Consider the following 20,639-nt stretch of genomic DNA (forward strand, 5'->3'; position numbering starts at 1 on the left):
GGAAAGTAGACAGGTAGGGATTTTCAACAAGCACACTTGGGCTCAATTTTAGCTTCAGGAAGTGGCTCAAACTCAGCCTCAAAGTGGCGCAATGCACATAGATTTTGGCGCGGCGCACAGAGGAATTTTGCCCAATGTTTCACCTTCCTGCTCAGAAATTCACCCAGTTTTGACCAGTTTTGCTTCTTGATTCTAATCTTGACTTTTCATGACGTAATTTAATAACTATGATGTAATTTTGGCACATTTTTACTTGTTATAGAGGATTCATTCACTAAAAGGTGAAAATTCAATGAATGAATCAGTTTCCTAGCATATAGGGGTAAGTTGTTTGACTACCTAGATTTCAGTTCCTTGTCTAGAATTAGTTCAAATAGCTCCTAGAATGATGAGCTCGACCCCTAGAAGCAAGGGAAGAGGTTTGGCTTGTCTATATTATGTAATTTCTATGTCATTTTCATGGTTGGACACTTGGGATTGCTTTGGCATACTATTGTACATATTATCTCTACATTTTTGGCTAAGGAAAGACCAGGGTTTTGGAGCACTGTTTGGGATCCATGTGGCTTTATGTTTTGATGGTGTGCTTCTCTCAGTAATTGTAAGTTGTTATGTGTATCATTTTCCTTCTCTCATCTTCTGCAATTGAACAAATGAAGTGTTAAGGTAGAATCCATAGATTGTTATGCTCTGCCTTTAAGTTTGTTTGATTTTCCATGTTTTCATTTGTTTAAGGAGAATCCTTGAAAGCTTCTTGCTCTCCTTAGCTCCTCACCAATCTAATCTACCCATTCATTCCCTTTTAATGCATCAAGACGATCGCCTACCTTGTCCCAAATAGACCTCTGCAAAAACTGTGCCTCATCCCCAAGCCCAAATTTGCCTTTCCCTGTTTCAACACAAAAACTCCTAAAAACTGAAATCAAACCTTTGTACTTCATACCTAGCCTAAAATTAGCTTTTGTTTTAGTCATCTCGAGCCTCATCGATTATTGAGGAGCCCCAAATTTGGTAACATTTTGGGCTCATTTGGCCTAATTATCCCTGTTGAATCCTTCATTTTTCATAACTTATGCATCATTTTTTAGTATGTTTATGTCATTTGTATGAATAAGGGTAATCACTATTCCTAGGTGGCTAACACGTGCTCATTTCAAGATTTTTTGTCACATGTTGCAGTAAAACCAAGCAGACATGGACTAGGAGACAACCAAGCTTTGGTTGAGGATTCGTAGGGTGGTTGTCTATGGCATTAAATAGCCTCCCTCGGGATCTTTACCCCCAACTCCGAGCTCCAAAGGCCACCAAAACCGGATCTAGAAGGCAGCCAAACAAATCTTGAACAGTTTGCGCAGCCAAGTCCCATAGATTTAGGAGGCCAGCTAGGGCCTCGTGGTGTATAAATGTTAAGGCCTCAGCCTTCGAAAAGGACTTTTGGAAAAACTCTTGTATATTTTGCACTACAGTGATGCTAGCTCTGTTTTGTTCTTTTGTAGCCATTGTTGGCATAACTCTTGACTTATGATTATTTTTTGATAATGAGAAGCAGTCAGATTTGATATTAGCTTTGAGTTTTCTATAGGAGCCATAGCTCTCGGGGTTGGGCCCAACCTGAGAGCCTAGGGCCTCCTTCTTTGTATTGTTATCTTTCCTTTAAGCACTGTCATTTTCATTTTATGCATTTGAAATGAAGTTTTGTTGAGCAAGATTTAGTTGTGCTCGTTAAATAGGTCATTGTTGAGGAATAGAATTGCTTCATATGTGTAGAATATATTGATAGGATAATAATTGATAAAGCTCCAAAAAAAAAAAAAAAAAGTTGCCTGCACTCTCAGTTTCACCTCTCCCTTATTGGATCAGGGGCTGGAATTGCAAAAATAGTGCTGCCCAGCAAAAACACCTGTTTGTTTGATAAGGCAATCTTTCGTGTAATGTCTTCATTTGTAGAAGTGAGTCATGTGTTCAGACCTTTTTAGATGTTTCTTTGATTAAGTGCTGTAAATGGTTCTCTTTGGAAATAAAGCTGATGTTGATTTGTTTCATTGACAGTTAGGATAGATTAGCTAAGATTTTGATTGTGTGCAGGATTTGGTTGATTCGGTTAAGTGTACACCGTGCAAGGCATCTCCATCACTCCCTCGTCCACCTAGGCTTCGTCTAGGCCAGGATTTTTCCAGGCCAGCTGCTCCATCTCCTAGCTAGGTTCCTCGTCTCACAACTACTCTTCTGCCCACGTAACCCTACCTTCTTGCTCTTCCATTACCTTAGCCTTCTTTAAGTCAAGTTAGCTTTCCACACCCTCTCATCACTTCATCCATCAGTCACTGGGTCATTTCAAACCCCTACCCTACCTCCCTACCCATTCATGCATTTTCTCTCACTCACCCATCCTCCAAAATCCAATTTTCAAACATCCTGTAGAAATTTCTGAACATCCTGTAGAAATCCTTGAAACATCCTCTAGAACCCCTGCAGACTTGCTGTAGAAGCTCACAAGTGAGGTTGTTGTATAGCCAAACTTTGTGAAACTCTCAGGAAGGGTGCTAGGGACTCCTTGGACCCTCTCTGAACCTTGCCAACCTTTTCCAAGCATTTCTCTTCCTTGATCCACCCCTACACAGTAAAAAGCCAGTTAAAACACATGCATGATAATTCTGATAACTTATTTGAAAATACAAAAAGATGTTTCCTTTAGCTAGAGGTAGCCTAGGCATGTGAATTTTACCTTCATAGAAGTAATGGCATCTCTTTCAATAGTTTGCACTCTCTCCTCTGCATCAGTAGGACAAGCTGGTAGAATTAGGGTTTGCTAGGGTTTATGTTACTTTTTGGCTTTCAGTTTCTTTCTGCAAGTAGATCAGCTTCCTTTGAGATAGCTTCCATCCATCGGTTAAAAAGCTTCTTCGAAGAGCTCATAGAAGTTGGCATAAGCCCCTAGCGTACTTGTGCCAGCTGACTAAGTGACAGCTGTGGCAAGAGCTAGTACTTGTGCATACAGCACCGTCGCTTCCAAGTTTGTTACGAACTACCAGGTTGATAAAAGTAAAGAAGGGAGTCCCAGGAGTTGTAGCATTATTGCTGCAATACTGGAGCCCTCCATCTTTTTGGCGCCATTGCCAGGGAAGCATCAGAGTATTGGTGATTGTTGCTTTTCTTCTATTTTCCTACACTCGCCTTCTGATAAATAGTTTATTTCATGTCCGCAAAAGTAAAATAGATATTTCCTGCTTTCATAGATTAGCATTTCAATTTTGCAAGCATAGCTTAGCAATTTCAATTCTGCAATCGTAGATTAGCAATTTCAATTCTGCAAGCGTAGACTAGCATTTCATTCCTACAATTCCATTTGAGCAACATAGCTTAGTCCTTTCCTGCTTTCATTTCAATTCCGCATTTTCATTTCAGCAAGATAGCTAGTTGCAGTTCAATCTATTTTAGTTTTGGAGGTACAAGCAGAAAAAGCAAAAAGCAATCAAAAGCCTTTCCATTTCATGCCTCGTAGGAACAGAGATAAAACCGAAAAATTCTTACCCAACACCCCCACCACTTCACTGAGTCACCCTTCTCTCTTCTTTGGTGATAGTGATCTAGAAGAACCTATAGGTGAGCCTCCTGAGATATACGAAGATCCTATAACAGAAGAAGAGTTAGAAACCACTCCACCTGAAGCCATGGCTTAGAATAGAAGAGAAGATGAGAGAATAGAAGGTGCCTTTCCCATCCGAGAGACTAATGGAGACATGAAAATGAAAAACATAAGCCCCTCCGCTTTACCTCACTTCCATGGATTGACTACTAAAGACCCTGATACCTTCCTTCTTGAGTTTGTTGTCCTTTGTCGAACCTATGACTATACAGAAAATGAGCAAAAATTGAAACTCTTTCCCTCTACCCTCAAGGATGTAGGATTACACTGGTTCATGGGCTTACCTGGAAACAGTATCACCACTTGGGATTAGATGCAGCAAGCTTTCAATACCAAATACTGGGACTACTGTAGGTCTAAGGAAGCCAAGGGAGAAATCTTTCGGATGACCATGGGAAATGATGAGTCTTTAGAAGATTATGGGGAAAGGTTCCAACTTAGCTATAAATGGGCCAGGTGCACACTTGACCCTGAATCTCTCAAGTTGGTCCTGCTCCGAGGAGTCCCTGAAGACCTTCTATATACCCTTCACATGCTAGCTGGAGGAGATATTTACCAACTACCTTATGAGGATATAAAGACTGTGTTTAGAAACCACTCTAGGGCAGCCCGGAAAAGAGGTAGGGGAAACTCCCTTCCAGCTAGTACTACTTTCTCCAAGCATGAGTTTGTTAATCAGCTGGAGGACCTCAAAAGTGAGGTGAGACATACCATTGCCATGCAGCTTGATACATTCCGAATTCAGCAAAAGAAAGAGGAAGCTGAGAGGGCTTTGGCCATCTTCTGTCCTAGGTGTACAAGGAAGCACCCTAAGAACGAGTGTCCATTACACTCGATAGAGGTATGTTTCATTTGTGAGGAGGACCACCCCACAAACCAATGCCCAACCTTACCTGGGTTCAAGGCCACGTACCAAGGAACCGAGGCACCCACTGAACCTCTCTACTTCCTCAAACAAAGGAGGCCGCATGGACTTGGACCTTACCAGCAGGGGATGCAAGGGACATCCCAAGCTTATTATCGCCCCAACCAATCTGCTCCTATGCCTTCTTGGGGTCCCCCTGCTCATCCTTCCTGGTCTGTGCCTCCTCCATGGTATTACCCACCTCAATACCATACTCAGCGCACTACTCATTCGTTTCACCCACATGTCCAGCCACAGCCTCAGTGGAATGCACCTCAACTGGGCTGGAGGCCCTGGGACAACACTCCTCCGGCCATTTTGCCTCCACCACCAGCTCAACCACAACCATTACCTCCCTCTCCTCCAAGACAACCCCAAATGCTTTCTCAACCGAACCCAAATCCCAACAACCGACAGGCCCAGCAGGTATATACTGCAGAAACAACATGCCCTACCTATGCTGTGGAGATCCAGGAGATCAACCTGCGATCCGGGAAGACTCTCCCGGATCTCCAACCTCCTCCCCCAGAGGATGAGGAAGATAAACAGGAAAGTGAACCCAAGGCCACTCCACCCTTTCCTGAGAGACTAACAGTCACCACACAACCTGACCCAGAGGAGAATGAGCTTCTAAGAGAACTCAAATAGTTGTGTGTGATAATACCACTTCTCCAAGCCGTCAAAGATGTACCGATATATAAAAAATTGGTTAATGAAAAGTGTTTCAGGCACCCAGGCAGGTGAAAAAGAGATGCCTCAACCATCAATGTCATAGGACAACTATCTGATCTTACGTTGGGGCAAGTAATCTGTCGAAAGTATTTCGATCCTGGGAGTCCTGTAGTTGATGTCCACATCAAAGGAACCATCATACCCCACACTTTGATTGATTTAGGGGTTGCCATTAATGTGATGACCAGGGATACCATGCTCAAACTCAACCTTAAGGATTCCTTAAGGAAGACCTCGACGGTCCTGCAGTTGGCAGATCGCTCCACCGTGACTCCTGAAGGGATTGTGGAGGATGTATTGGTCTTTGTTGACTCTTGGGAGTAGCCTATAGACTTCCTGGTTCTTCAACCAAATGCAAAGCTTACTGGATACCCCCTTATTTTGGGAAGACCTTGGTTAGCCACTGCGGATGCTTACATAAGCTGCCGAGCAGGAAACATGACCATCAAAAATGGTCCTATGTCCAAGCAACTAGTCCTATACCCTCCTGCCCAACCTCTATTATAGCATGACTTAACACTTTGGTTGGAAGAAGGAGAAGAGGATGAGGTGTACTCTACACCCTTGTGCACCTTAGAAACCACCAGGGGAGGTCCTCAAACCAAGGATGATTTGATTGAGACCTTGATTCAGAATCCGCCTCCTAGTGCATTGTCCTTAGAGAAATCGGTGGAGGATACTCAAGCCAGCACCTTAGTGGACCTATGTATGACCGATCTCTCCCAGAGTCAAAAATGTGGAGTTTGGCCCCGAGAGAATGTTAAAGATCAGCTCCTCCCTATCTCCTTCCCAGGAAAAGGAGCTCTATAGTCTATTGGCCAGTCATCTAGATGCTTTCGCTTGGAACTATAAGGAGATGAAAGGAGTCCATCCTTCAGTTTGTACCCATCATATCTACATCAAAGAAGACTGTAAATTGGTCAGGCAGCCTCAGATGAGAATGAATCTAGCCCTTAAGGACATTGTCAAAGAAGAATGGCAAAAATTGTTGGACGCAGGATTCATCTACCCCATCTTGGATAGCGAGTGGGTGTCCCCTCTGGTGTTGGTACCCAAGAAAAATTGAAAGTGGAGAATCTGTGTGGACTACCAAGAACTGAACAAAGCCACCAATAAAGACCACTTTCCTCTGCCTTTCATCGATCACGTGTTGGATGGACTGGCGGGGAAGAAGTTTTTCTCTTTCCTAGATGGGTTTAGTGGGTATAACCAGATCCAAATCAGCTCGGAAGACCAATATAAGACCACCTTCACTTGTCCCGGGTACCTTTGCTTACCGAGTCCTTCCCTTTGGGCTATGCAACGCTCCTGCCACTTTCCAAAGAGCAGTATTGAGCATCTTTTCTGAGCTGGTCCATGATTCAGTGGAAATCTATATGGATGACTTCATTCCTTTTGGGTCGAACTTCCAGGAAGCATTGACCAATCTGGGAAAAGTTTTAACCAAGTGCATTGAGATGAACCTGTCCCTTAGTCCTGAAAAATGTGAATTCTTGATGACTGAAGGGACCGTGCTAGGACATACCATTTCTCGCCAAGGATTGCAGGTGGATCCTAATAAAATTGCTCTCATCAAAAAGGTTCCACCTCCTTAGAAGGTAAGAGATGTTCGGAGTTTCTTAGGCTTAGCAGGATATTATAGAAGATTTGTTAAAGGCTTCAGTAAGCTAGCCTCGCCACTATTTGGCCTCTTAGCAAAGGATGTTGAGTTCAAATGGACGGATGACTATCAAAGGGCTCTGAATGAATTAAAGGATAAGTTGGTGTCCTCCCCGATATTGAGAGGTCCAAACTGGGCCCTACCTTTCCACATCCACACTGATGCCTCGAACAAAGCCATAGGGGTAGCCTTAGGACAGGTTGAACAAAAACTCCCATATGCCATATACTTTGTCAGCAAAAACTTATCCAAGGCAGAACTAAATTATACTGTAACTGAGAAAGAGTTCTTGGCCGTGGTCCATGCCCTGAACAAGTTTTGCCACTACATCATTGGCTATCAAACATTTGTACATACTGATCATGCTGGAATTAGATATTTAATGAATAAACCTGATGTGAATTCTCATATTATTAGATGGTTACTTCTGTTGCAGCAGTTTGATTTGACTATCGTTGACAAACCAGGTAAAGAAAATGTTGTTGCTGACTTCTTGTCTAGACTGGATTTACCTGCAGGTGAAGATGGAACAGTGGATGACTGGATGCCAGACAAACATCTATTTGCTATCTCAGTACTCTCTCCATGGTTTGCTGATATAGCAAACTACCTGGTCTCAGCACAGTTCCCTCCGCATCTATCTTCAAAAGAGAAAAGAAGAATTGTAAGGAAGAGTTCCTCATTCACTTGGATCAGGGGCAACCTATGCAAACTTGGCCCTGACCAGATCTTAAGGAGTTGTGTCAGGGAAGAGGAAGTCTTTGACATCCTCCTAACCTGTCATGATGGGCCTTGGCGAGGACATTTTGCAGCCAAGAGGAGTGCCTTCAAAATTCTACAAGCAGGCTACTATTGGCCCACGCTTCATCAAGATGTCAAGAGATATATCAGCCAATGTGACTGATGCCAAAGGATGGGGAAGTCGACCCCAAGGGACGAAATGCCCCTCCAACCTCAAGTGACTCTTGAACCATTTGAGAAGTGGGGTATGGATTTTGTGGGTCCTATCAGTCCTCCTTCAAGGCAAAGGTCTTACATCATTGTGTGCACAGACTATCTGACAAAGTGGGGGGAAACCAAGGCAATCAAAGCTACGACAGAAGAGAAGGTGGCTGAGTTTTTAAGAGAAAACATCTTCTACAAATTTGGCTACCCAAGAGAGTTAGCCACCGATCAAGGAAGCCAGTTCACCTCCAACTTAATTGAATACTTGCTTGCTCATCACAAGATCAAGAATAGGACTTCCACCCCCTATCATCCTCAAGCAAATGGGCAGGTGGAAGTCACCAATAGAGCATTAGAAGGGATTTTGACTAAGGTGGTGAGCAGCAGCAGAAAGGATTGGGCAGATCACCTAGTTGAAGCCACTTGGGCTTACAACACCACCTGGAATACCACAACCGGCTTCACACCTTATGAACGGGTCTATGGGAAGAGAGCTTTGCTGTCAATTGAGTTCAAGTACAACACATTGAGGATGGCAGCTCGGCTGGACCTAGATCTTAGCCATGCCCAACAAGAAAGGTTATTGCAGCTGAATGGGCTAGATGAACACCGAATGCAGGCCCTTCTCCACTCAGAAGTGGTTCAACTTCAGAGGAAGATATGGCATGACCGGTACCTCAATGACAAGCAATTCCAACCGGGAGATTGGGTGCTGCTGTATGATTCCAGACATAAGGATTTCAAGGGGAAGTTAAGGACAAGATTGCTAGGACCATATGCAGTGGAGAAGTGTAATGACAATAGGTCTGTTCTTATTCAGACCATTGATGAGGAGGTCATCCCCATGCTCGTCAATGGGCATCAACTAAAGATCTACAGGAAGCCTCTTTCGAGGCAAGAGTTCATCAAAACTGTGGAAAAATCAGTGCTGGTCATAGAGAAGGGTTCTGCCTATGTCTTGGGCATACCCTGAGCATCAATATATATATATATATATATATATATATATATATATATATATATATATATATATATATATATATATATATATATATATATATATAAAATAATGAAAAGGCCCCTTGGGTGAAAACCTTTATGAGGCTCCCAAGGCAGATGGTAGGGGTGAAAACCTCTTTGAGGTGCCTAAGGTAGATGGTAAGGGTGAAAACCTCATTGAGGTGCCCTTGCTGTCTCCTAAAAAAAGAAAAAGAAAAAGAAAAAAAAAAACAAAGGAAAAGAAAAAAAAAGAAAAAAGGAGGCAGAAATAGAAAAACAGGCTCAATCTTTGTAAATTAATGCAGGTTGCAGGTATTCCATGCAAAAAGGAGGCCTCTCAACTCAAGAACAAGGGTCCCTACCATGCTACCAGGCGATCTCACCAGCATTCCCTCTATAAACACTCATCTCTTCCAAGGTTTGGGCACAATCTGGTCATAGTTTAGCCTTCTACAGGAAGCTACAGGACATTCTACAAGAAGTCCTGTATTTCTACAGGAAACTTCTTGTAGCATCTTTGGATGGGCCAGGACCGACTACATAGAAGAATTTGAAGCTCAAAGCCCAATAAGGAGGCATGAAACCAATGTTTTTCTCCATCACCCACTGTTGTCGCCTCCCTTCACCACCATTGCTACCGTATGATTGAAACACCTACACAGTCATACCAGAACGTTCGACTCTCAGAAGAAATAATTTTAAGTGGAAAATAAAGCATGCAGAGGCCCAATGCGCTACATATCAAGGCGATCTGAGGACCCTGCACCTATGAACGTGACTCCACCATTTCGACATGCACCCTAGGAGGAGAAATGGCTACAGGATGTCCTACAGGAATCCTGTAGCAGTTGATCCGGCTAGAGCACACACCATGAAGGAACCTGTAACTCATGAAGCTGGGGCATTCACCATCCATAGCCAGGAAACTAGTCTCACAACCAACAGCAGTCAACGAAAAGGAGTTCCCGTGCCTGTGCACAAAGCAGCAACAAGCGAATGTGTCACCCCTCGTCCTGAAGCATGAGAAAAATCACGTCCACGGCCACACAGGTAAGTGCCTCACCCTGTTTTGTCAAATTACATAAATGATGCTCTAAAATGTGTGTAAATATGAAAATGAATGGATTGAGCAAGTCAGGTAGCCATTGAATTGGCCACCACAACTAGCCCAACAGCCTCGTCCAATCCGAAAAGCTTTGGTTGTGTCGTCGAAACAGGAAATGGACACGTGGGAAGCATCCAGTCGGAGAGAAGCAGTGATCTAACAGGAGTGGTAGCGGTAGATATACAGGGAATGATTCAGCAGTGAAGCAGACATGCAGTGGAATGATAGCAGTTGACGTCGGCCAACGGGGACAGCTCACCCCCGCGCCACGAATTCCGCAGAATTCAAATCCGCCGGCTAGATCACGTATGGCACACTACACTCATTTATTCCCAACCATTTTGTAGCCGAGTACACATCCTAAATTTTCTGAAGGCTGTTACTCTGAGTTCTCGGCCTGTTCCAACGTCCTGTTGCTGCACAGAAGGCCCAGAACCACTAAAGCGCTCCCCAGAACCCGTGCACGACTTCTACAGGAAGCTGCACTACAGGAAGCTCAAAGTTACAGAGGAATTTGAACCATTGACATCGAAGGTGGCAATTCTGGAATGAGGTAAGCCTGAACATAGTTCTCCCATGCAATTGGTTCAAAAGGTGGTGAAGTCGACGTGTTAAAGGGGTAGGAAACCGTGAATTACAGTCTGTACATGAATTTACAATCGTCTTGATATTGCTGCATGAGAATTGTCATCGTAGTGTGTATGCAGGATTTTCTCCAGGGTTTGATTCATAATTGAGCCACTGTCAAGGCTCACTCATAGACAGTCATGAATTTTATAAAATATGTGCATAACAGAGGCATAGCTCTGCGCTCTGTCTAAGGAAATCCCAAAGATCCACTTCTGTATACGAGTAGGCAAGCTCAGGCCAACACAACAAGTGTTTACCATGCCAGGAGGGTTCATTAGGAAAGAGCCTACAGATTCAAAGAAGTTACAGGAAACCCCTAAGGTGGTGGACCTGTTCTCTCATGCATGATGGATGTCATTCTGTGACAAGCTTCAAGGTCACGATGACGAGGTTGCAGAAGAATTCCTGCCATCCTTGCAACCGAAGTCAAAAATGTTGGTCGTTGTCAACTTCAGAGGATTGACCCTCAGACTCACCCCATAGTTCATTAGCAGAGTCATTGATCTACCGATGGGGGTACCTTGGGATAAGGAGGAGAGAAAAATGGGTCAGAAAGCTAAGAAGGCGTTCTTTTTGCCAGACGAACAATTCTCAGAAGACAAGAATGGAGTTCAAATAACTAGCCTACAGTCGTTCTGGAGTGAGGTGAGCCTCCAAATTATGAATTATATCACGTGCGAGGGGCGATTCAGCATCGTGTATGGATATCAATTCCAGTTGCTCACAGAACTTAGGCACCAAATGGACCTACCCTTAGAGAAAAAGTTGAGCCTTCCTTACTTCCTCCTGCAATCCATGACTGAGTGTGCCGACAAATTGAGAGAGGGAAAGCCAGACCAAATATCCCATCATGGGCTCATTAAGCTCCTCATGGAAGATGCACTCCACATGTACATCGTCCCTCTCTCCTGGGGAAGCTTTTGAAATTTGACTAAGGATGATGACATCCAAATGTTGGCTGAGGAGCTCACCTCCTCCAGCAGCGAGGAGAAGGAACACACTCACACAGAGAAGAAAGGTAAAGGCCGAGAAACTCTGGCCAAAACACCAAAGAAAGAACAGAAGGGAAAACAAGAGAAAAATCCAGTTGCCAAAACATAGGGTGACAAAACCACACTAACACCCAGGGAGAAAAGACTACAGAGCAGGGTGGAAAGGACCGAAAAAGTCCACATCAGTGAGGGAACCTCTAAGGCAGCCTCAGCAAAGTTAAAAGAAAAAGCACCCTCAGCCAAGCAGGCTAAAATGGTGCCGGTTGTTTCTACAGGAAAGTTGAAAACGACTTCTACAGGAATCCAGAAATCAGCCACTGCACGGCTTTCTACAGGAAGTCCTGAGAAAGGAAAACAGAAGGAGAAGACGGCCGAAATTCTTGCTAGGGAAGCAGTAGCTGTGCTGGCCACCCTAAGTACCTCTCCCAAGCCAAAGGAGAAACGAAAGAGGGAGACTCCTCTGTATTTCAAAGCAAGGAGAAGTGTAAGAATTAAAACCGGTAGGCCCCAACCTCCAACAAAAGACCCAATTACCATTGAAGACACCCCTACCTCACCAGAGGAGAAGTCCCCCTCCAAAGTATCAGTCACTTATGAGCGGGGGAGCCTGAAGACAACTACCTGGAGGGAGAGAATGGAAAGGTCAGCTTCAAAAACCCCTCTACAGGATGTTGAATCCATTCTACAGGAAACATTAGCCAGGCTCAAGGAGACCGAAAGAATGGAGGGAGAGGTAGCCACATCACCACAAAGGGAAGAAGAGGTAGAGCACATTATGGAGCCTAGCCTGCAGCCCAGCTTGAGCTCTTATTATAACTTTTTGGAGGCTAGGAAAATTATTCCATAGAAATTCACAGTGCCGCTTTTCTTTTCACTGGAGGAAGAACGAGTGAGGACCCGCACATGGATGAGGATAGCTAAATCTAAAGGAATAGCATATATAGGCCCCTTGGAGGAACAACTCAAGGAGGCAAGAAGAGAATTGGCTCTGGCAAAACACGTGGGAAACTGCCAGTGAGTATTTCTATAGGAAGAGAATGAGAAGCTCAAACTGTAGCTATAGGAACAGAGGAAAGAAAGGGGCACAGCATCAGAGGATATTACAGCAAAACCTCAAGGCAAAGAAGGAATACAAGCTGATCTTGAGGAAATAATCCAGCAACTATAGGAAAGGGAAATTCAAGCAAACATAGAGATACAAGCTCTCAAACAACAGGTGCAAGAAAAAGAGGCACAACTAGCATGCATGGCCAGTTGGGCTATGGATTCCCTGCAATGTATGCAGCCGGCCAAATCTTATGGCCTATACCTACGGGACGAGTGGCTGCAATTCCAAATTAATGCATTAGCACAGAGGGTATCTCCCAGATCCAAAACCCCTAGCAGTTCACAGATTTATGCAACAACAGCTCAACAGAGTACAAGGGCAAGCTATCAGAGTTCTACCTCCATAATTTGGCCCTTCCTAACATAACTTCATGGGACCCCAACATAGTCGTGGGAGATATGCAGCTGATGGCATTTACCTCATGGTTAAACCACGAAGAAAAGAGAGCGACAGAGGTCAAAGATGTTATGAACCGAGAGTTACATGAACCATTGTTAATTAGAGCAGAGCCAGGGGACCCCACTGCATTGATATCCGCCCACCAACACCTAGAAACCAACCCTCAGGCTTTATTAAAATACATGGATCAGCAAGCTCAGGCTATAGCACATTTCGAGGATATGGAGCGATTATTAGGGGACAATTGTGTTCATGCTTGCACCTGAAGGTGGAACACATTGTCCCACAACCTCAAAATCAGGGAGTATCACACTCCAACTAGAATGAGGGAGGGCCTAGTAAAGATACCTCTCTACAAGAAATCCATGCAGAACCTCCAGACCAGCTGGATCGGCCTCAACCTAAGCCCACATTTGCTTTTGGGATTGGTAGAAGGAAGCACAGAAAAAGAAGAGCATAAGTAGTGGGACGAGGTGGAGAAGAAGGTTGGATTCCATGACAATGAGGAGGATACTACTTCAGAAGCCTGGGATGTGAGAGTGGTGATTAAAGCAATGAAAGACGAGGAGCTGGACTAGTTTCTCAGGGATGAGCAATCATTTTAGCAGGGGGGTGATGATGAGCCCCAAATTTGGTAACATTTTGGGCTCATTTGGCCTAATTATCCCTGTTCAATCCTTCATTTTTCATAACTTATGCATCATTTTTTAGTATGTTTATGTCATTTGTACGAATAAGGGTAGTCACTATTCCTAGGTGGCTAACACGTGCTCATTTCAGGATTTTTTGTCACATGTTGGAGCAAAACCGAGCAGACAGGGGCTAGGAGACAACCAACCTTGAGTTGAGGATTTGTAGGGGGGTTGTCTATGGCATTAAATAGCCTCCCTCAGGATCTTCACCCCCAAATCCGAGCTCCAAAGGCCACCAAAACCGGATCTAGAAGGCAACCAAACATATTTTTGAAAGGAGTTGTTCACTCACAGTTTGGGCAGCCAAGTACCATAGATTTAGGAGGCCAGCTAGGGCCTCGTGGTGTATAAATGTTAAGGCCTCAGCCTTCTAAAATGACTTTTGGAAAAACTCTTGCATATTTTGCACTACAGTGCTGCTAGCTCTCTTTTGTTCTTTTGTAGCCATTGTTGGCATAACTCTTGACTTATGATTTATTTTTATAATGAGAAGCAGTCAGATTTGATATCAGCTTTGAGTTTTCTATAGGAGCCATAGCTCTCGGGGTTGGGCCCAACCTAAAATCTTAGGGCCTCCTTCTTTGTATTGTTATCTTTCCTTTAAGCACTGTGATTTTCCTTTTATGCATTTAAAATGAAGTTTTGTTGAGAAAGACTTAGTTGTGTTGGTTAAATAGGTCATTGTTGAGGAATAGAATTTCTTCAGATGTGTAGAATAGATTGATAGGATAATAATTGATAAAGATAAAAAAAAAAGGGTTGCCTGCACTCTCAGTTTCACCTCTCCCTTATTGGATCAGGGGCTAGAATTCCAAAAACAGTGCTGCCCAAAAAAAACACTAGGTTGCTTGATCATGCAATATTTGGTGTAATGTCTTCATTTGTAGAAGTGAGACATGCATTCAGACCTTTTTAGATGTTTCTTTGATTAAGTGCTGTAAATGGTTCTCTTTGGAAATAAAGCTGTTGTTCATTTGTTTCATTGACAGTTAGGATAGATTAGCTAAGATTTTGATTGTGTGTAGGATTTGGTTGATTCGGTTAAGTGTACACCGTGCAGGGCATCTCCATCACTCCCTCATCCACCTAGGCTTCGTCCAGGCCAGCTGATCCATCTCCTAGTTAGGTTACTTGTCTCACAACTACTCTTCTACCCACGTAACCCTACCTTCTTGCTCTTCCATTACCTTAGCCTTCTTTAAGTCATGTTAGCTTTCCACACCCTCTCATCACTCCATCCATCTGTCACTGGGTCATTTCAGAACCCTACCCTACCTCCTTACCCATTCATGCATTTTCTCTCACTCACCCATCCTCCAAAATCCAATTTTCAAACATCCTGTAGAAATTTCTGAACATCCTGTAGAAATCCCTGAAACATCCTGTAGAACCCCTGTAGACTTCCTGTAGAAGCTCACAAGTGAGGTTGCTGGATAGCCAAACTTTGTGAAACTCTCAAGAAGGGTGTTAGGGACTCCTTAGACCCTCTTTGAACCTTCCCAACATTTTCCAAGCATTTATTTTCCTTGATCCACCCCTGCACAGTAAAAATCCAGTTAAAACACATGCATGATAATTTTGATAACTTATTTGAAAATACAAAAATATGTTTCCTTCAGCTAGAGGTAGCCTAGGCATGTGCATTTTACCTTCATAGAAATAATGGCATCTCTTTCAATAGTTTGCACTCTCTCCTCTGCATCAGTAGGACAAGATGGTAGAATTAGGGTTTGCTAGGGTTTATGTTACTTTTTGGCTTTCAGTTTCTTTCTGCAAGTAGATCAGCTTCCTTTGAGTTAGCTTCCATCAATTAGTTAAAAAGCTTCTTCGAAGAGCTCATAGAATTTGGTTTAAGCCCCTAGCGGACTTGTGCCAGCTGACCAAGTGACAGTTGTGACAAGAGCTAGTACTTGTGCATACAACACTGTCGCTTCCAAGTTTGTTACGACCTACCGGGTTGATAAAAGTAAAGAAGGGAGTCCCAGGAGTTGCAACATTATTGCTGCAATACTGGAGCCCACCAATTATCTTTGCCGAGATTGACTCGGAGAGATCCCTCTCCTGTCCTCGTAGGGCTAGCTAGGAGGCTGAGCGTGGTTTGATGTTGACCTAGAACCTTGCCTTTTCAGCCTGAGGCAAATCTAGCCTCTAACAGGCTTATCAGTGCGATACCATAGGATGGGCGATGTGTGGCATGGGTACTATTCACAAAATTTTTCGCGATCGCACGCTAACATTTGGCCATGGAGGGCCGTGCGATATGCATAATAGTCGTCGGATCTCGGAGGCTTGATCAAACGACTATCAGGAAGGAAAGGTGATAGGGGGTTTAGTGAGGGCGGGCCTGATGCAATTAAAGACTTTTTAATCATATCAGGAGCAACGAGATTTGTCAAGAAGGTTATTAATTAACCATGAGGGTTAATTAGTCCATTATTAATGTGGTGGGGGGCAGGGTTCTTAATTAGATATTGACTAGCTAATTAATCACTTTTTAATGTATTATGGTTATATTTTAACCAGAGGGGAGGGATATATAATATTTCGAGGGTTCTTATACAGTTATAGTAATACAGGAATGGGTAAATTTTTATAAGGGAGTTACGATATGATATAAGCTAGTATTTAATATTACATTGAATGGAAAAAGTGCTAAGCGTCAAACATCTTCATGTGTATATTTAAACTTAGGCTTAGTGAATAATGAGGGTCTTTATGTAAAATATTTTAATTTCCCTAAGTAAAATAGGATTTTACTTATGAAAACTTATGAAGGGGATGAATGATTCATGGAGGGGTGAGATGATTAATGGATGAGTGTAGGTACTTAGGCATTATAAATTAGTGGGCCGAGGGTCCGGTCCCTCCAGAAGTTAGAGAAATGCTCTGAGCCCCTCTAATTTGTTAGATACCTTGGCACTTAGCAGAAATTAGTGAATTTTTAGGGGAAATGGGTAGGGAAGTTAATTATTTTGACTTTGCTTGCTTTATTTGTCTTCCATGTGATGTATGCTTTTGTCTTATGATCAAAATAAAAGATTAACACATTTAAACTTATTCATTCACCACATATTATTCTGCAACCATCATCTAGCTACCCTACCTACTTAACCTAGCATTTTTACTTCTTTATTAGGGTGCACATAGACTAGCAAACCCTTATCAAATTTTCATTTCTTTTACATGGTAATGCCTATCTAAGTCTACACTTATTACATCCAAAGGCTCAGATTAAACTGTTGAGCTCTTTTTTCTACCTATCTACTTATCTGCCAAGATTACATTATTTGGTCAGATCTTTATTCTCTACTTCTAAAACATAAAATTGAAATATGAACAAGCTAAGCTTAAACTAATTGATTATTCATGAATTGGGGCATAAGTGACAAACTGCACACAATTCTTATTATGCATAAAGTAAATAATAGTGGCATTTAGACTTGCACACTTTCCTGGTATTTCTTTTTGTTGGGGTTCATTTTCTTTCATTTTTTGATTTTTTTTAATTCTTTTCACCCTTTGTTTTTTATTTTAGGGTATACCCTCTTTACATTTTTTAATTTTTTTTATTTTTTTAGAATATGTAAAACCTTTGCAACAAGTAAAGGTATGAACATATTACATAACTCATCAAGTCAATCATGATATATGACACCTATTGGTATAGGGGCATGACAGTGGCTCCACTTAGAGATGGCTTTCCCTGGTGGAAATTCAGGAACATTAGATCAGAGGCCTTTGAATGACTTTGATTGTGCTCTACAATATTCTTCTACTTGTTTCTTTATTATATGTATGACAGTAATACTTCTGAAGCTTAGGGCCTTCTCTTCGGGATTCAACTTCAAAATTTCACTGTCCAATCAACACTGTGGCAGTACAAAGGATATAATATGTACATGTTAAGAATACTATAGCATTAGTAGGTAGGATCAATGTAATGCTTTAACATCTAACCATTGACTGGTCCTTCTTTATCTTTTGTACCATCTAAGTTTTTTAGAAAATATGCATTGTTTCCGTTGAAAGCATAGATGATGTATGGTCCTTTCTGTAGGAAGTCAAACTTCCCATGTTTACACTTATCCTCTCTCCTGGAATCTCATCTTAACACTTTATCTCCAAGGTAGAAATCATCTGCCTTGGTTCTTTTGTCAAATATCTTCTTAAGCTTCTCTTGCAACACTTGGGATCTTCGTTACACCTCCTCTCTAATATGCTGTAGATTGATGGTCTAGTTTATCCTTCTTTGAATATCATTAGGTTCCACTTGAGCTTCTTGGAGTATTTTCATAATAGGAACTCTTATTGATGAGGGAAAAACAACCTCCATGCAATATACTAACTCATATGGACTGGTTCCAATGGATTTTTTGGTTGTAAGCGTGTCTACCCACAATGCATTTATCAGTTTCTTATGCCAAGTCTTCTTGTTTTCTTCCAACAGTTTTTTGATGATATTAATGAGACTCTTGTTGGTAGATTCAATCAGTCCATTCCCTTGAGGGTAATAGGCTGTGGAATGGCCCAATGTAATATGATACTTGTTATAGAAACTGGTGATTTTCTTTGATTTGAAAGCTACAACATTATCAGTAACGATCTTAGTAGGGAAACCAAACCTAGACAATGTATTGGTCTCTAAGAAACATATGATTACTGTGTCATTGGCCTATCTAGAGGGGATGGCCTCTATTCATTTGGTAAAATAGGCAGTGGCAGTGAGTATCCATTTGTTTTGGCCTAAAGAGGGTGGATGGATTTCTCCAATGAAGTCAAGACCTCGTTGTTGGGAATGTCTCTCGGTGGAAACGAGCTTCAGGGGTAAAGGTAACAATTTTCTCTTGCCTTCAAAGATTTTAAATTTATGGCAAGAAATTACAAATTTCTTGATGTCTACAAACAAGGTTGGTCAATAGAATCCAACCCTTAGGATCTTATCTGCAGTTGACTTCCAATAGAGATTTCCACAATAGTCTCCAGCATGAAATTCTTACAGAGCCTTGTCAGCTTCATTTTTTAATAAACAATTTAATAAAATTCCTTCATGATTTTTCCAAAAAACTGTATTATCTAAGATACAAAACTTTGAAGCTTTCATTTTTAAAAACCTATTCTTTTTTTTGGATAACCCTGGACGAGACTGAAGGTTTTGTAAAACATAAATAATATCAGCATACCAAAGTGATTCTAAAAAGGCCTGGCTGATTTGTGGAGTTGCCATCTCCTGTTCGTCATCCAATTCATTTATATCCAGGTCTTGACAATTAGTTTCTGCCATAAATTTGGCCAATCCCTGTCCTTTTATCAGTTTTGATGGTTTTATCTCTATATCATATTCTAATATGGTAGCAATCCATTTACCTCTTTTTCCCTCAATTCCATCCTAAGTCAAGATGTCTTTGACAATTGCATTAGGCACATAGGCTATCACATGAGAGTATAATATATAGACTTTGAAGTCCTTAGTGGCTTTTACCAGTGTAAAAGCTTGTTTTTCCATTATTTTGTACTTTAGTGATGCATCTCTGAGTGCTTTACTAAAAAAATCTATAGGTTTCTCACATCCCTGATCATCCTTTTGTAATAAAACTGTTACTATGGTGTGTTCTAATGCAAAAGAAGAAATGATGAAGTCCATATCAAATTGAGGACTGGTGAGGACCAGTGTTCTAGTTAAAGCCATTTTGATTTCTTCAAATGATTTCTTGGCCTCTACTGTCCATTTTATATTTGAATCCTTTTTACGCATGTTATTTAGTAATCTAATGAGTTCTTCTAAGTTAGAAATGAATCTTCTTAAAAAAATTATCTTCCCTAGGAAAGCTTGAAGTTATTTAATGCTTCTTAGATGAGGTATCTATAGAATAGCTTCTATTCTAGAAGGGTCAATTCAAATTCCATCCTTGGATATGATGTGACCTAACATCTTACCTTCCTCCAGACTGAACAAGGACTTCTTTGGATTCAAAGAAATACCATATTTCTTGCATTTTAAGAAAACTTGTCTAAGATGGTCCAAGTGCTGCTAATCTGATGTAGAAAAAAAAGAGTTAGATCATCCAGATATATAACAAGAAAATCATGAATCTCTTTGGCAAAGGCAATATCCATTGCCCTTTGGAAAGTTGCTACTGCGTTTTTAAGTCCAAATGGCATTTTAATATACATAAAAGAGCCCCATGGTGTTGTAAAAGTAGTTTTCTCTTGGTCATCAGGATGAACCAAGATTTGGTTATATCCTGAGAACCCATCTAAAAGTCAAATTCTAGAATAACCCACTACCCTTTGCAAAATATTATCCATCTTGGGTAAAGGGTAGTTATCTTTAAGAGAAACTTTATTCACATTTCTCAGATCAACACATAACCTTATTTCCCCAGTTTTCTTCCTATTAGGTACCAAGTTAGACACCCACTCTGAAAACCTGATAGGGGCAATAATCCCTGCTTCATACATACGTTTAATTTCTTTTTCAATTAGTGGTAATAGTACAGGGTTGATTCTTCTGAGCTTTTGTTTAAAGGGCTTTTGATTTTCTTTCAGAGGTATAGTATGTTGTATTATGGAGGTGTCATATGATTTCAAATCCTCATAACTCCAGGCAAAGACATCCTGGAATTCTCTCATAAGTTCAACATATTTTAATTTCTGATCAGGAGGTAAGGACTTTGATAGTTTTATCATATTTGGATTGTCCTCTGTTCCTAAATTGTATTCTTCAATATCTGCTTTTAGTGGTTCCATTTTAGGTTTCTTGGGAATTTCATTGGAATCAAATAGATCTTCTAGAGGAGTTAATCCTTTAGGCAGATGATTGTCTTTTA

This window comes from Pinus tabuliformis, chromosome 1_1 (assembly GCF_031772625.1).
Source record: "Pinus tabuliformis cultivar Carrire ecotype Pingquan chromosome 1_1, CPIR1, whole genome shotgun sequence".
Taxonomy (NCBI): Eukaryota; Viridiplantae; Streptophyta; class Pinopsida; order Pinales; family Pinaceae; genus Pinus; species Pinus tabuliformis.